General features: G+C 45.2%; 1 protein-coding gene across 5 annotated transcripts in view; it reads left to right on the top strand.

The window, feature by feature from the left end:
* The window catches only part of DPP6 (dipeptidyl peptidase like 6), a 1028806-nt gene that overhangs the window by 819235 nt on the left and 195725 nt on the right, over positions 1 to 13846 (top strand). The gene's annotated exons all lie outside the window — the stretch shown is intronic.

Below are 13846 nucleotides of genomic sequence, written 5' to 3'. Positions count from 1 at the left end.
TAGATGTACTGTGAATCTGAGATACACCTCGTCAGAGGGCCGCAGATGGGAACGATCAGAATCATGGAGTCATGAAAGGTTCTTCTGCTTTGCTCTTGGAGCTCTGGCTCTTTTCTTTGGCAGGTTTTATGAGAAAAGTAGATGTGCTGGCCATGGTAGAGCCGGGCTCCCTGCAAGTAGCATCTGGAGAATCCTCCACAGCTAGTGTGGCCCTCTCTGCGTTACACTGAACATCTTCATGGATTCCCACTCAGACTGGCAAAGCTAAGATGTTTCAAGAAACTGAATGGTCAGCATGGTGTAGTGAAAAGGGGTCTGAACAACCGGTTAGAAGACAAAGGTTCTAACCTTGGGTGTTCACAAACTAGGTGCTAGGCTGCTGTCACCTGGCCCAGCTACTGAGTGAAAAATCTGGATGAGGTGACCTCGCAGGTTTGTCCCAACTCCAGCGTTACGTTTGTCTAAAACCGGATGATGGTTGTCAGTTCCGTTCAGGAGGTTGCAGAGTGTCTGCAGTTTGAAGGTCAGGTGACGTGGTGGCTGATCATGTCACCATTTTCTTCTACATCTTTAAGCTGATTAACAAAGCTGCATTTTAAAAGCTTTCTTTTCCCAGAAAAAGCGCAGAAAATGATCATTTTTTAAAATCTTGGGGCAAGGTTCTATTGGATAGGCTGCCTACTGTCTTAGGAATTAAAACAGTCCTACTTTCCCCAATAGTACAATTATTTTTTTTGGTTTCGTATTAATTCCATTGCCTCAAACTGATCTGAAGCAACAGGAGGGTATCGGCCATGAGGCTGCTTTAGCTGTTACCCTAGTGTTCCTGGTGCTGCGCGCTTCGTGAGCAGAGGTTTCGAAAGGCACATGTAAGGATCTAAACCAGTGACAGCAGGTCAGGAGGGTGCTGCAGGCTGACTCGGCAGGATGACAGCAGTCCATCAACGCAGTCAGAACCAGGAGAGAAAAGTCATCATTGCTCAAAGGCGCTAACTCTTACCCAAGGAAAAACTGCAATTCCACAGGAGACCGTAGAAGACCTAAGTGTTTAAGACTCATGTGACTGATCTCTGATAGCTAAGTCCCTCTGAAAATCAACGATGGAAAACGTTTCTGGGAAGCAAATCTTTCCCACATCCGTCAAGTCATTCTGTAAATGGGACGCTGCACCTCCGTAGAGGGCTCTCCCCTTTCTCCTTGGTCCTTTGGGGGCCCACGGCACCACTCGGGGCGGGAGCGGGCACGGGGAATGGGCACCTTACTGAGTGGCCATCGTCCAGCCGTTTTATCGTCATCCGGAAAAGAACATCAGGACCCGGGCACTGTCGGGTTGTCTTCCTGCCTGCGCAGTGATTCTCACTAAACCTGCAGGCTCACGTGGGCCCGTGGGGGAGGCCGGATGCTATAACAAGGTCGTGCCCCCTAGGCCTGCCTTCTGGAAAGGGCTTGGAATTTAAGGAAAAATCAACCCACAGCTGCAAAAGGAGGTGGTGTGTATTGCATGCATGCACACGCACACACACACGCCTTAGGATTCTGTCTGGAATGCGGGGCAGCTGGGGCCCTGGGCTGATCATTCTCTGGGCAGCTTACTCATTGGCCAGTCCCTCCCCTGCCTGAAGCCACTGCTGCCTCCTGTAAATTGACTTTACACTCATGCCAGGCTTCCCAGTGGACGGGGCTGGGTTAAGTGATTATAGAAGTTAGTATATTCATCTCTTAAAGAATAACCGGCAGCATAACCAGGCATCACCTTCTCTGAGAAAGCTCCCCTGCCCGCACGGCCAGGTGGCACCTCCAGAGCCCACGTGTCACCGTGCGATCTGTCACACAGTTTCCTGCCCACACATCTCTCCGCGGTGAGGTGGCCTTTGGTCTAAGCCTCGAGCACTTTTCGTCTGTGTGTTCTGAGTGCCTAGCTCAACACCTGGCGCTGAGGAAATATCTGTTGAGGTCAAAAGTGAATGCGTGAATGGACGGGTTAATAATCAGCTGATACATTCTTGTGGTCCTCAACCACTTAAACATAAAGTAATTGGGGGGACACAAGTAGCCAGAATCTGCGTGTACGTTTAGGATGTTACTGACGGGGAGGGAAGTTCAGCTTCCTTTCTGTGCAAGGAAGCAAAGGTTCGGTTAAGTAGTAATTGCCGATATTTGAGCTTAGTACCAGAAGTACTCATGTGCTCATGGAATTTTTGAGTTTTTAAACTTTTTTAACTTTGCAGTTTTTATTAGGCTGTTCTTGTACTGAGTCTAGTAGGCAGTACAGCTCATCACTGAGAAAATATCCTATAGCTTGGAGCAGGGGTCAGCAAACTTTTCCCGTAAGGGGCCAGGTAGTAAATGTTTTAGGGGATCAAATGCCCTCTTGGCTGTCCTTACCTGGGGAGGCCTGACCCCTGGGACCAGCACCCAGTTGACCAGTACTCCCAGTGGGCACTCTTGCCAAAGAAAATTCAAAACCCACAAGCAGGCCTTGTAAACACTAACGAATCTCATTGCCATTTTATTTTAAAAAGTAAATATTGCTCCCAAAGGAAATCGACTCTAATTTCAATGAGTAATTCTCCTTCGGGAGCAGAGAACACAGCTGTGGTTAAAGTTCACCAGAGAACTTTCCCAGCATCGCCACCTCCTCGTGAGGAGGGGTCTCAGCGATGCATTTGGGTCGGGAACCCCATAAACCACAGGAAGATGACACTAGGCACCAGGAGGGGCTTAAAGGCATTTTCTCCAGTGCTTCGACGTGGCCTCCAATTAGTGGCTCTTACCTTTTAGGGTAGATTTTGTTAGACCTTCGATCACATCGTAGGTCATGAACACTGCCAGGAACACTGGTCTCTGCACTGTTAGAGGGGAGGGAAAACCTTGACCTTGGGGAGGCCTCCATTCTGCCGGAAAGTTGCTTCTGAAATGGTGCTGGTCTGTGGTCTTGATTGTTCAAGACGGATAACCAGGTTGTTTCCAGAATTCGACATCATCTACTGAAAGCCTAGAGATAGGAAAATGGATCTGGATAGATTAAATGGGATTAAGTGAGAAAATACATATAAAACTTTGAACAGATTCCTCCCCCTTGCTTCCCCTTTCTCCCATTCTTTATGCGGTCAGTACACGTAGTGATTTACACTAAAACATAAACTATATCAAAATTTCTCTCCATACTGTATCATTCTCCAGGTATCCTCTGCAGACGAGTCTCTGCCTAAATTGAGAACGTCTCTGAGTTCTTTGATCTTTTCGTGAAGCCCTGCCCCCGTTCGTGTTTGTCTATTTATGTGAGGTTTTGTCTCTGCTGACCTAGCATATGATCAGATTATCCTTTCATTTCCTTGCATGTCATCTCTGCTAGAGACATTTAGTAAAAATACACAAACACTGAGGGCAGCTGCAGTGGCCTTCCTTGTGTTTACAGCTGACGGCATTTGAGTTCAGGCCTCTTCAGGGCACCTTGCGGGCTAACACACCAGCACAGGGAACTTGGTGAATTTGTCACATAGCAATGTTTTCTTTTAGAACCAAGTGACGTGGGAACTTCTGCAATCGCGACTGCACAGTATTAGACAACATTAAGAATTTGAGGCTGGAGTCGGTGCAGGTCCACTTGGTGGATCAGAGACAAAGAGACTGGGTCTCTCTTTGCTTGGCCTGCTCCCAGGATGGGGACAAATGAACAATAAGCCAGTCGGGAAGTCTTCAGAATTGCAAAGTGAAGAGCGAGCAGAGGGGTTGGTGAGGGAACCTGGTGGCAGACAGGGCTGGCGCCGTCCTTGGGGAGCGGATGGGGTTGGGGATGTGGCAGCCCAATGGAAGAAAACTAAGGAGTGCTCAGGGCTCTGCATCCCCACTCAGAAGAGGAAGCTGACTTACCCATCATCGCCCAGGGCGGGAGGCTGTGGTACGGATGACAGTGAGCTACTGCTCTGTGTCTCCCTGGAGACCAGAGAACAAAGTGAAGCATGTTTACCAAAGTTGGGATTCACCTTGACTTCACGATGACATGGCTTGTTAGACCCTAGGATACTTTTCCAGGCAAAATCATGGATAGAATAATTTATCCAGGAGAGTCAAGGAGTCTTTGTTTAACAAAGTTGCTTTTTTTCATGAACGGTTCAGATATCAGCTCTCCTGACAAGGTCTCAGGGCAGTGGGGACTGGACTCCTAAGCATTTGCCCATAGCCCCAGAACTCTCGGGGGATGACAGATGTGGGCTCTCAGCCAGCTAAACGTGAAGGACCTGGCAGGCCAGTCCTTTTATGTGTGCACAGTTTGGACGCTCATCTGTATACTGAACACTCCCCGTGTCCTGGAGCCTCTGCCAGATCCTGGAGCTGCAGAAGGGAGGCATGGTTCTTTCCTCACCGACTTCCGCTTCTGATGGAAGGTGCCTCTGTCACCACGGTCAGCAGCTCTTGGCAGCCATGATTGCTTCGTGTTGCGCGGTCACCCTCAGAAATGTTCCCTGCCCTGTCTCTGTCCACTCCGCCCAGACTTAGTGTCCTGTCCACAGCGGGAGCTGCAGGAGATCGGTAGCTGCCCAGGCCTCTTGGACCCTTCAATCTGGATAAAATGATTCTGCTGGAACAAAGCCCTCCCAGGTCTCTCCCTGCTCAGCCAACACACTGAAGTCTGGGCCTCCTCCCAGGAGTGAACTAGGTCACCTGCTGTCCTGTTGATTCTCTCCAGCCCCACACGTTAATCGGGCTTTCCTCCCCGAGTTCCAGCAGCCTTTCCTCATGGAAACCTTTACACCTGTGTTCTCCGAGTTACCTGGTGGAGACAGCTTTGCAGAGTCTTGGGCCGGGCTGTACCTTAGTGGTGATTACACTTCTTAGGCCTGGGACATAACAGCTGTGACTCTAAAGGCCTGAGTCCGCTCTAAGGAAAGTAAGCTTTAAAAGTCAACTTCTTAGGAGCCCTTTTGTGTCAGTGCTGTTTTCCCGCCTACTTAACAACACCATTTTATCAAAGGAGGCTATTTTTCTTTCTAACATGTCACCAGCAGAAAAAAAAAAAGAAAGCGAGGGTCTTACTTCACCTGTTCACTGGCACTGGCTCATGCTTCTTCCTCCCAGATGGCATCACGATACGCTTCTGTGGGTCAGTGGAGGGTTCAGGAAAATCCAGGCGGAAGGTTTTTGTACTCCCACTGGGTCACTTCATAGCATTCGAGTTCCCACTTTAAAGAAAACAAATTTTTATTTTTCTTCCTCTAAATACAACCTTTATTATGATCCTTAAATTTTTGATGAAGTATTTTCATTTTCACTCCCTTCCAAACCATTTGTAATTTCAGATTTGATTTCTTTTGTTTGTTTGTTTGTTTGTTTTTTGTGGTACGCGGGCCATCACCGCTGTGGCCTCTCCCGTTGTGGAGCACAGGCTCCAGATGCACAGGCTCAGCAGCCATGGCTCACGGGCCTAGCCATTCCGCGGCATGTGGGATCCTCCCACACTGGGGCACGAACCCGTGTCCCCTGCGTTGGCAAGCGGACTCTCCACCACTGCGCCACCAGGAAGCCCCTGATTTCTTTTTTGATCCAAGGTATTTTATTAATTATAATTTCAATCTATTTAAAAAACTACTTATTCCTAGCTTTATTTTAATCATAGAGCATACCCTATACAGTTTCTTTAGGCAAGTATATAATTAATTCTTGTAAACATTCTACGGATATATATACACGATGTATTTTTCCATTTAAAAACTATAAAATTGTATTATTCAGTTCTTTTTTGTATGTCCTCATTTTTGATCTAACACAGCTGTCTAATTCTGAAATAGGCAGAATAAGGGTTACCAATATATTCGTGTTTTAATTAAATTTTAATTGCTTTTCTGTGTATTTTTGCTTTATATTCAGTTGCTATGCATTTTGATGCATGAAGGCTTATGACAGGTATATGTTTATTCTGTCTAGTATTTTTAACCTAGATTCATTATCTGATTTTATTTTTTTAATTTGAAAACGAATTTTTAAAAATAGCTCATTACCGTTGTAAAACTTCATGCTACTGAAATGTCAATAATTCAGCATAAGATACTAAATGAAGAGGTTGTTCTTGAAAACACTTCGTCAAATGGAATAAATGGCAGAGAGAATAGACGCGAGGATTGGAGTGCATTTGCCTCTTGCCCCTCTCAGGTGTAGGTGCCTGCAGAGAGCTTGGCAGCCGTGGGGAAGACCTCAGCTCTCGGGGTGACAGTCAAGTGCAGATAGAAGGGCCCAGTGGGTGGCGCTCACCCTGCAACACTGAGCTCAAAGGATGGGCAGGTGTAGCCAGGACACCTTCCACTACACCGGGAGTCCAGGAACCAACCCAGATTTGAACCTAGAAGCCTTGAGCTAGCGTCACAACCACCTCATCCGTCTCAGAATCTGAAGGCCCCCATCTTAAGCCTTAAAAGGAGAAGAAAGTTTTATTTAATTTGTTTTGGTTTTCAAAACCAAAACATTATTATTATTTCATTAATAATAAAAACATTGGAGCTGGAGGGTCATATTCAGATCTTGCTGCTGGCACGTGCTAAAGGCATGGTCTGGATTAAAATACTTAACTTCTCAAGACCTCAGTTTCCTCATCTGTAAAATGGAGATAACAGCGCATATCCTGTAGGGGTCACCATATGGATTAAGTTAATCTGTTTAAAGTACGTGGAGTGGAACCTGGTAGGAAGAAAGTGCTCGCTGAGGGATGGCGTTTATTGTTGTTCTTGCTGTTAGGGTTATTACGTGGCTTAACCAAAATGTAGAGAATGAGAACAAAATATGAATTTCATCAGATGAGAGTCTGGTATGTGTAGGAAGTTGAGTGGGGCTGCGTTTGATAGAGCGGGGCGATGCCAGCTATAACGGAGGGTCTGGGTGGGGGGGCCACGGGCTGTCTCTTCCGCGACTCTTCTCCGACTCATAGCGGGGAGGGAAGCCGTTCGCCAGATGCACCATCAGCTCCTATGCCTCTAAGCCTTTGGCTCCACGTCGGTTTTCAAACATGTGTCTCTTTAGAAAAGACCGTTATCAGGTGACAGTTCCCCTGCGCTGATGCCACCGCAGGATTATCCCTGGAGGAACAGAGAGAATACGTTCCTTATAAGAAGCCTGGGCAGTATATGTATATATAAGTCCATGCCACTCTCTCTCTTCGTCCCAGCTTACCCTTCCCCCTCCCCGTGTCATCAAGTCCTTTCTCTACGTCTGCGTCTTTATTCCTGTCCTGCCCCTAGGTTCTTCAGAACCATTTTTTTTTTAATTCCATATATATGTGTTAGCATACGGTATTTGTTTTTCTCTTTCTGACTTCACTCTAAATAGATAGCTAGTGGGAAGCTGCTGCATAGCACAGGGAGATCAGCTTGGTGCTTTGTGACCACCTAGAGGGGTGGGATAGGGAGGATGGGAGGGAGATGCAAGAGGGAGGAGATATGGAGATATATTTATATGTATATATATCGCTGATTCACTTTGTTATAAAGCAGAAACTAACACACCATTGTAAAGCAATTATACTCCAATAAAGATGTTAAAAAATAAATAAAATATGTCCTACAAAATAAAATAAAATAAAATAAAAAAATAAGAAGCCTGGGCAGTCAATGCCCAGAACATACTCATCCTCTAACTGGAAGCTAGTTTCCTTGGACCATAATCTCCCCGCCCTTCCCCCCACCCCACCCTCTGCTCCCTGGTGACCACCGTTCCACTCTCGGTTGCCATGAGTTCGGATTTTTTAGATTCCACATATAAATGAGATCATACAGTATTTGTCTTTCTGTCTGACTTATGAAATGCTAATTAAGTGAGTAGAAGGAGGTAATCGTTTTGCAGTAGAGAAGTGTATCAATCAATGTGCTGTACACCTTAAATTTACCCAGTGATACATGTCAGTTACATCTCAATAAAGCGGAGGCGGGGGCAGGCGGGAATCCCACGAGCCTGTGGGACCTCCTGTCTCCTTCTCCCTCCTGTAAACCAGAGTCCCCAGCCCCGGGACCTCCAGCTGGTCGCTGTTCTCCAGTCCTTACCAGCAGCCACAGCGAGCTGAGCAGAAATGGATGAGCTGCCTCCCCCAGGTCACAGCCCCCAAGGGCATTACTGCTCACCCAGTTCTGAAAACAAAGGGGGCAGGGAGCGTTTCATCCTCTTTGACAAGTCAGCCGAGGGGAGAAAGATTGATCTTTCCAGCGAGAGAAGATTATTTAATGAAATGTCATAGACATGGGGAGAACCAGACTGAAGTGACACCCCATTAATAACTTATAAAAGTCTCTAATCAGTTTGGGTTAGTTTGGTATTCATTGTAAAAACATTCATCATGGGCACTGAAGTCCATGACAGCAGCCAAGAAATTAATTCCCGGGGATGGAACTTGCCTTATGTCCTCAAATAACGGATGGAGCCGGTTCAGTCCGTGATTTACTAGCTCTGCCAAGGGTACCCTTCAAATTTAAGGCAACGTGTTATCACTTCACGGCTCTGTGGGACTCAGTCACTTCAGTATTCACTTGCAGTCAAGTAAATAAGCTGAGTTTTCAGCAAATAACCTGGATGGATGGGGCGGAGCTTCCCGATGATCACAGTCAGAGAACCAGGACGATTAGGAAGTGGTTGCCAGGGCTTTTCCCCTTGACCAGCAGGTTCTCTGGAGATACAGGGATTTCAAAACACAAAGGCAACTTCATCATTGGGGCGTTAGAGAGGAAGTGAGGAAAGCCGTGTAATTAGTAAATTATGATTCAGTGGATTCTTTTTAACTTCTGTCATGCTGTGTGAATATGGGGGGCATAAGAGAAAATTCATTCTCAAAACAGTATGAAAATATATAGTAAGAGTCATAAAGACATTCCTGCACTTTAGCACAGAAACCCCTGTTAAAGAGAAGCCAAAAGCTATATAAACAAAGACATTCGTAATGCTTTTATCTATAATAATGATTTTAAAGGCTGGAAATATCCTATGTGTTTTGTTTATAGGAGAGCAATTTGGTAAAGTGTGGTACATTGACAGGATGAGCCATTATACAACCATCAAAAAGCAGCAGGTAGACTGTATAGGAACAGGGGAAATATACCATCTACTAAATAAGATTAGAACTAAATATAAGCTGTTTGGTATATATTTGCATATGGGGAAGGATAACTATTTGGGCCTGGCCAGAATATGGGCATTTTACCCACTTCTAAAAGTTCCTTGGATGAGCAACATTACATATTCATTAAAAATTGGAAAGAAAGTGTATTGTCAAGGGCAAGGTTTAGGAATTCCACTCAGTAGACGTGTGTTCCAGCCAAGGGGGGCGGGGGTCAAGCGTGGTGGTTTTTGCAAATTGGTCCTTGGGACGAGGGTGCCTTCAGTCCCTCTGGGTTCAAAGCACTGTGCATGTGCCCTTTTCCCCGGGCTCTGCTGCAAACCCTCAGGAGGGATTTTCCAGAATTGACTTGTAAGCCAAAAGCAATTAAGAAAAAGGTGGACTCAGGGTTGAAAACCGGTCCTGACCTAGTTGTGCACGTAGGTCTGTGAAGATAAACCATGTTCTCTTCCTCATCAGGGCTTCCCTAATGCGATCATGATGGGAGCAGTGTATTATTTTTTTATAAAGAATCTAATTTTGAAGGGTGCCCACATCAGCCTTGAGAATATTAGGTTAGAGAATTTCAGGATAATCTATCAAATAGAATTAAAAAGCAGGACCAGAGTTCTACATTAAGAAAGAGTGCATTTAATGATAGATTCCTTAGATAATGTAACAAGGCAGTTATAAATTAAAATAACCTTTTTAGACATTAGGACGTGGGGTGGAGGCCACAGTTCCATTTGCAGCCATGGACAAACCCATCATTTCCCATTATGTGCAGAACAGGTTCTGGACATTCAGATACTCCTTTCCAGGAGCCTCGGGGGTGATCTACACTATCTGTGCTGCCAAGAATCTCTTTAGTGTCTGTAATGGACTTACAGGATATTTTGCGGACTTCTCCCATTTGGGTGGAGGGAACACCTCTCTCTCATGATTCCTGAAATGTCTCACGATTGGAACATATCAAAGTAGTGGCTCCGTCTCTTCGTCTCCATAAAATAACCATGACTTGTTGTTTCTCTAAACTGCTGTGATATTGTCAGCCCTGCTTATTGTGGCAGTTAGTCAGCTTCCTCGTTTTATTATTCAGCTATTTCACTTGTGAATAACTTTATTTCCCAGACCACATGTAAGCTCTTCAAGGACAAAGAATGTTTTTCATTGCATTTCGATCTTCCCCAGCCCAAGGCTCCACTGAGCAGAGTCCAGCTTCTCAGCAAATACCTGGTAAATGAGGGGTATCCCAGAGGGAAAATAAACTTAAATGTCAGATTTATGGACACAAGGTCCAAAATTCATGGAAATAGAAACACTTGATGTTGCAAATTAAAAATTTTAAGATTTAGCAACTTGTCTGATGCTTTAGACCGTGAACAGTTCAGCAGTTCAGACTGTTATCAGCACATGGAAAGAATGCTGGATTTTTGAGTAGGACTTTTTTTTTTTTATAAAATGTTTGCTATGCTTTGAAAGATCTCAAAACAAAGATGTGAATTTTCACTATTAAAACTTGTCAAGAAGGACAGGCTGGACTGAGTGTCTTGACCAAAGAGTGGGAACTCTTTGGTTTTCCCCAGGAATTTCAGAGTACAAATGCACCCCTTCCTGTCCCAGCAAGATGCAGGTGATTTCATTCTGTTTGCTATCAGAGGGGACAATCAGACCTCACTGATGTGTGTCCTCACTCATCCTCTGGTTACTGCGTCTGGGTTGGTGAACAGCACAGAGACACACAGGGCACCAGACAGAAAATGTTTAGCTCACGTGAAACAAGATGCTTCTAAGAACTTTATCAACATCTTGGACGGTTATGTGGGAATGATTCTTCCTGCCTTTTCTTCAAAACAGACCTCCCAGCACTCCTTTATAACACCGTGTCAACCCTTACTGATTATTAGAAATCAGTTATAAATTTTGGAAAGTCACAATACTTCTTTTTTTTTAAAGAACCCTTCTCGATACCAGTGTCTTCTTTCTGCCCTTTGACACGGTTATTCCCACAATCCACGAGGCTTTATTTTAGTCGCCTGACTCCTGGGGAATGCGGGCATCTCCTTATGACAGAACAAAGATGCGAGTGATCGTAATTAATCCATGAGTCAGTTTAAAAAAACAGTCCTAGTTTTATGTATTTTACAGTGTGTTTATTTTATGTATATAGTGGCTGAAATTTAGTTCAGTTCAGTCATTTCCATTTATAAAGGATAATTAGCAAGTTTGTGAATTGATTTTTCTGTTTGTTCTTCAATTTGAAAACCTAATCATTTGTCTGACTGGTTTCAGTTTTTAACATAATGGCTTTGATGGCCATTAACAGCTGGAATTATGTTTTAATGTCCTCAGCTGGGCTTGGTTTAATAAGTGTAAATCACACATGTTGGTAAGCCAAGGCTAGGCCAATACTTTTATCTGACATCTCCCCAGCCCCGGTCTCCCCGGAGTCCTTGCCCACGTGAGCAATGCCTGCCCCGAACTTACCCAGACTCAGAATCTGGACTCACCATTGTTTCTGCCAAGCCTGCTGTGGCTACACTTGCAGTAATTGCTACTCAGTAAAGGGACCACCATCTCTTCCGCTGCCCAAGTCAGAAACCTGGCATCCATGACTCCTCTGCCGTCCTCATCCCCAACTTGACCCATCAACAAGTCCTGTGAATTCTACTGTCTTGGTACTACTAGGCCCCATCCTGCCCCTCCATTCCCATCATCACCTCCCACTGTGATAGCTGCTGGCTTGGCCTCCTGCCCTGAGTCTACCCTGCTCCAGAACGTTCTGTAACTAAGTGATCATGTCGACCTCCTATGTAAAATCCTTCCCCTGCTGCATTGCCTTTAGGGGAAAGCCCAGACCCCTTAACGCTCCTGAGGTGCTGCCCCTGACACTGGTCTCCCCATCCCAGGCTGAGGACCAGTCATAATGAACACTCTGCAACTCCCCAAACGTCCCAGACCCTCTGCCCTCTGCACATGTATCCACCCTGTCCCTGCACTCTAGAACACATTGCTAATCCCACCCTTCACCCCGACCCCGAGCTCCTTTGCCTGGTGAAAGCCACCTTCTGGCCTCAGGAAGTATTCCCAGACCCTCACCCACAGCCGTGATTGGGCTGGAGACCCTCTGCTCATTCCCCTCCCCCGCTCATCATTCTGTGTGTCAGCTCCTTAAGAACAGGTACCTTCTCCTCTTCACTAATGTATCCTCAGCCCTGAAGTGCAGACTTGACTGTTCGTAAGCACTGAATGAGTACGCAAGGGCTGAATGAGGGACTTGATCCATTAAGGCATATTATTGTTTTTATTGCAGTATAGTTGATTTACAACATTGTGTTTTACAACATTGTGTTAGTTTCCCGTGTACAGCAAAGTGATTCTGTTATACCTATATATACATTTTCATTTTCGTATTTTTTTCCATTATGGTTTATCACAGGATACTGAATATAGTTCCCTTCGCTCTGCAGTAGGTCCTTGTTGTTCATCCATTCTAAATATAATAGTTTGCATCTGCTAATCCCAAACTCCCAATTTATCCCTCCCCCATCCCCTTCCCCTTTGGTAACCATAAGTTTGTTTTCTATGTCTGAGTCTGTTTCGTAAATAAGTTCATTTGTGTCATATTTTAGATTCCACAGATAAGTGATATCATATGATATTTGTCTTTCTCTGTCTGACTTCCTTCACATAGTATGATAATCTCTAGGTCCATCCATGTTGCTGCAAATGGCATTATTTCATTCTTTTTTATGCCTGAGTAATATTCCATTATATTGGGTTGACCAAAACATTCATTCAGGTTTTTCTGTAATATCTTATGGACAAACCCGAACGAAATTTTTGGCCAACCCAGTGTATATGTGCCACACCTTTGTCCGTTCCTCTTTATCCATTCCTCCAATATCTGGACATTTAGGTTGCTTCCATGTCCTGGCTATTGTAAATAGTGCTGCTGTGAACATAGGGGTGCATGTATCTTTTTGAGTTAGAGTTTTCATCTTTGATATATGGCCAGGGGTAGGATTCCTGGATAATATGGCATCTCTGTGTTTAGTTTTTGAAGGAACCTCCGTACTCTTCTCCATAGTGGCTACAGCAATTTGCATTCCCACCAGTAGTGTAAGAGAGTTCCCTTTTCTGCACACCCTCTCCAGCATTTATTGTTTGTGGACTTTTTAATGTTGGCCATTCTGACTGGTGTGAGGTGGTACCTCATTGTAGTTTTGATTTGCATTTCTCGAATAAGCGATGTTGAACATCTTTTCATGTGCCTTTTGGCCATCTGTGTGTCTTCTTTGGAGAAATGTCTGTTTAGGTCTTCTGCCCATTTCTTTTTTTTTGTGGTACGCAGGCCTCTCACTGTTCTGGCCTCTCCCGTTGCGGAGCACAGGCTCCGGACGCGCAGGCTCAGAGGCCATGGCTCACGGGCCCAGCCGCTCCGCGGCATGTGGGATCTTCCCGGACCGGGGCACGAACCCGCGTCCCCTGCATCAGCAGGCGGACTCTCAACCACTGCGCCACCAGGGAAGCCCTGCCCATTTCTTGATGGAGTTGTTTCGTTTTTTTGTTATCGAGTTGTATGAGCTTTTGTGTATATTGGAAATTCAATCCTTTTCGGTTACATCATTTGCAGATATTTTCTCCTGGTCCGTATGTTGTCTTTTCATTTTGCTTCTGGTTTCCTTTGCTGTGCAGAAGCTTATAAGTTTGATTAGGTCCCGTTTGTTTATTTTTGCTACTTAAGGCATATTGTTTACCCAAAGTGAAAATCAG

Source organism: Orcinus orca, chromosome 9 (assembly GCF_937001465.1).
Source record: "Orcinus orca chromosome 9, mOrcOrc1.1, whole genome shotgun sequence".
In the NCBI taxonomy this organism is placed as follows: Eukaryota; Metazoa; Chordata; class Mammalia; order Artiodactyla; family Delphinidae; genus Orcinus; species Orcinus orca.
This window is presented reverse-complemented; position numbering and strand designations above follow the sequence as displayed.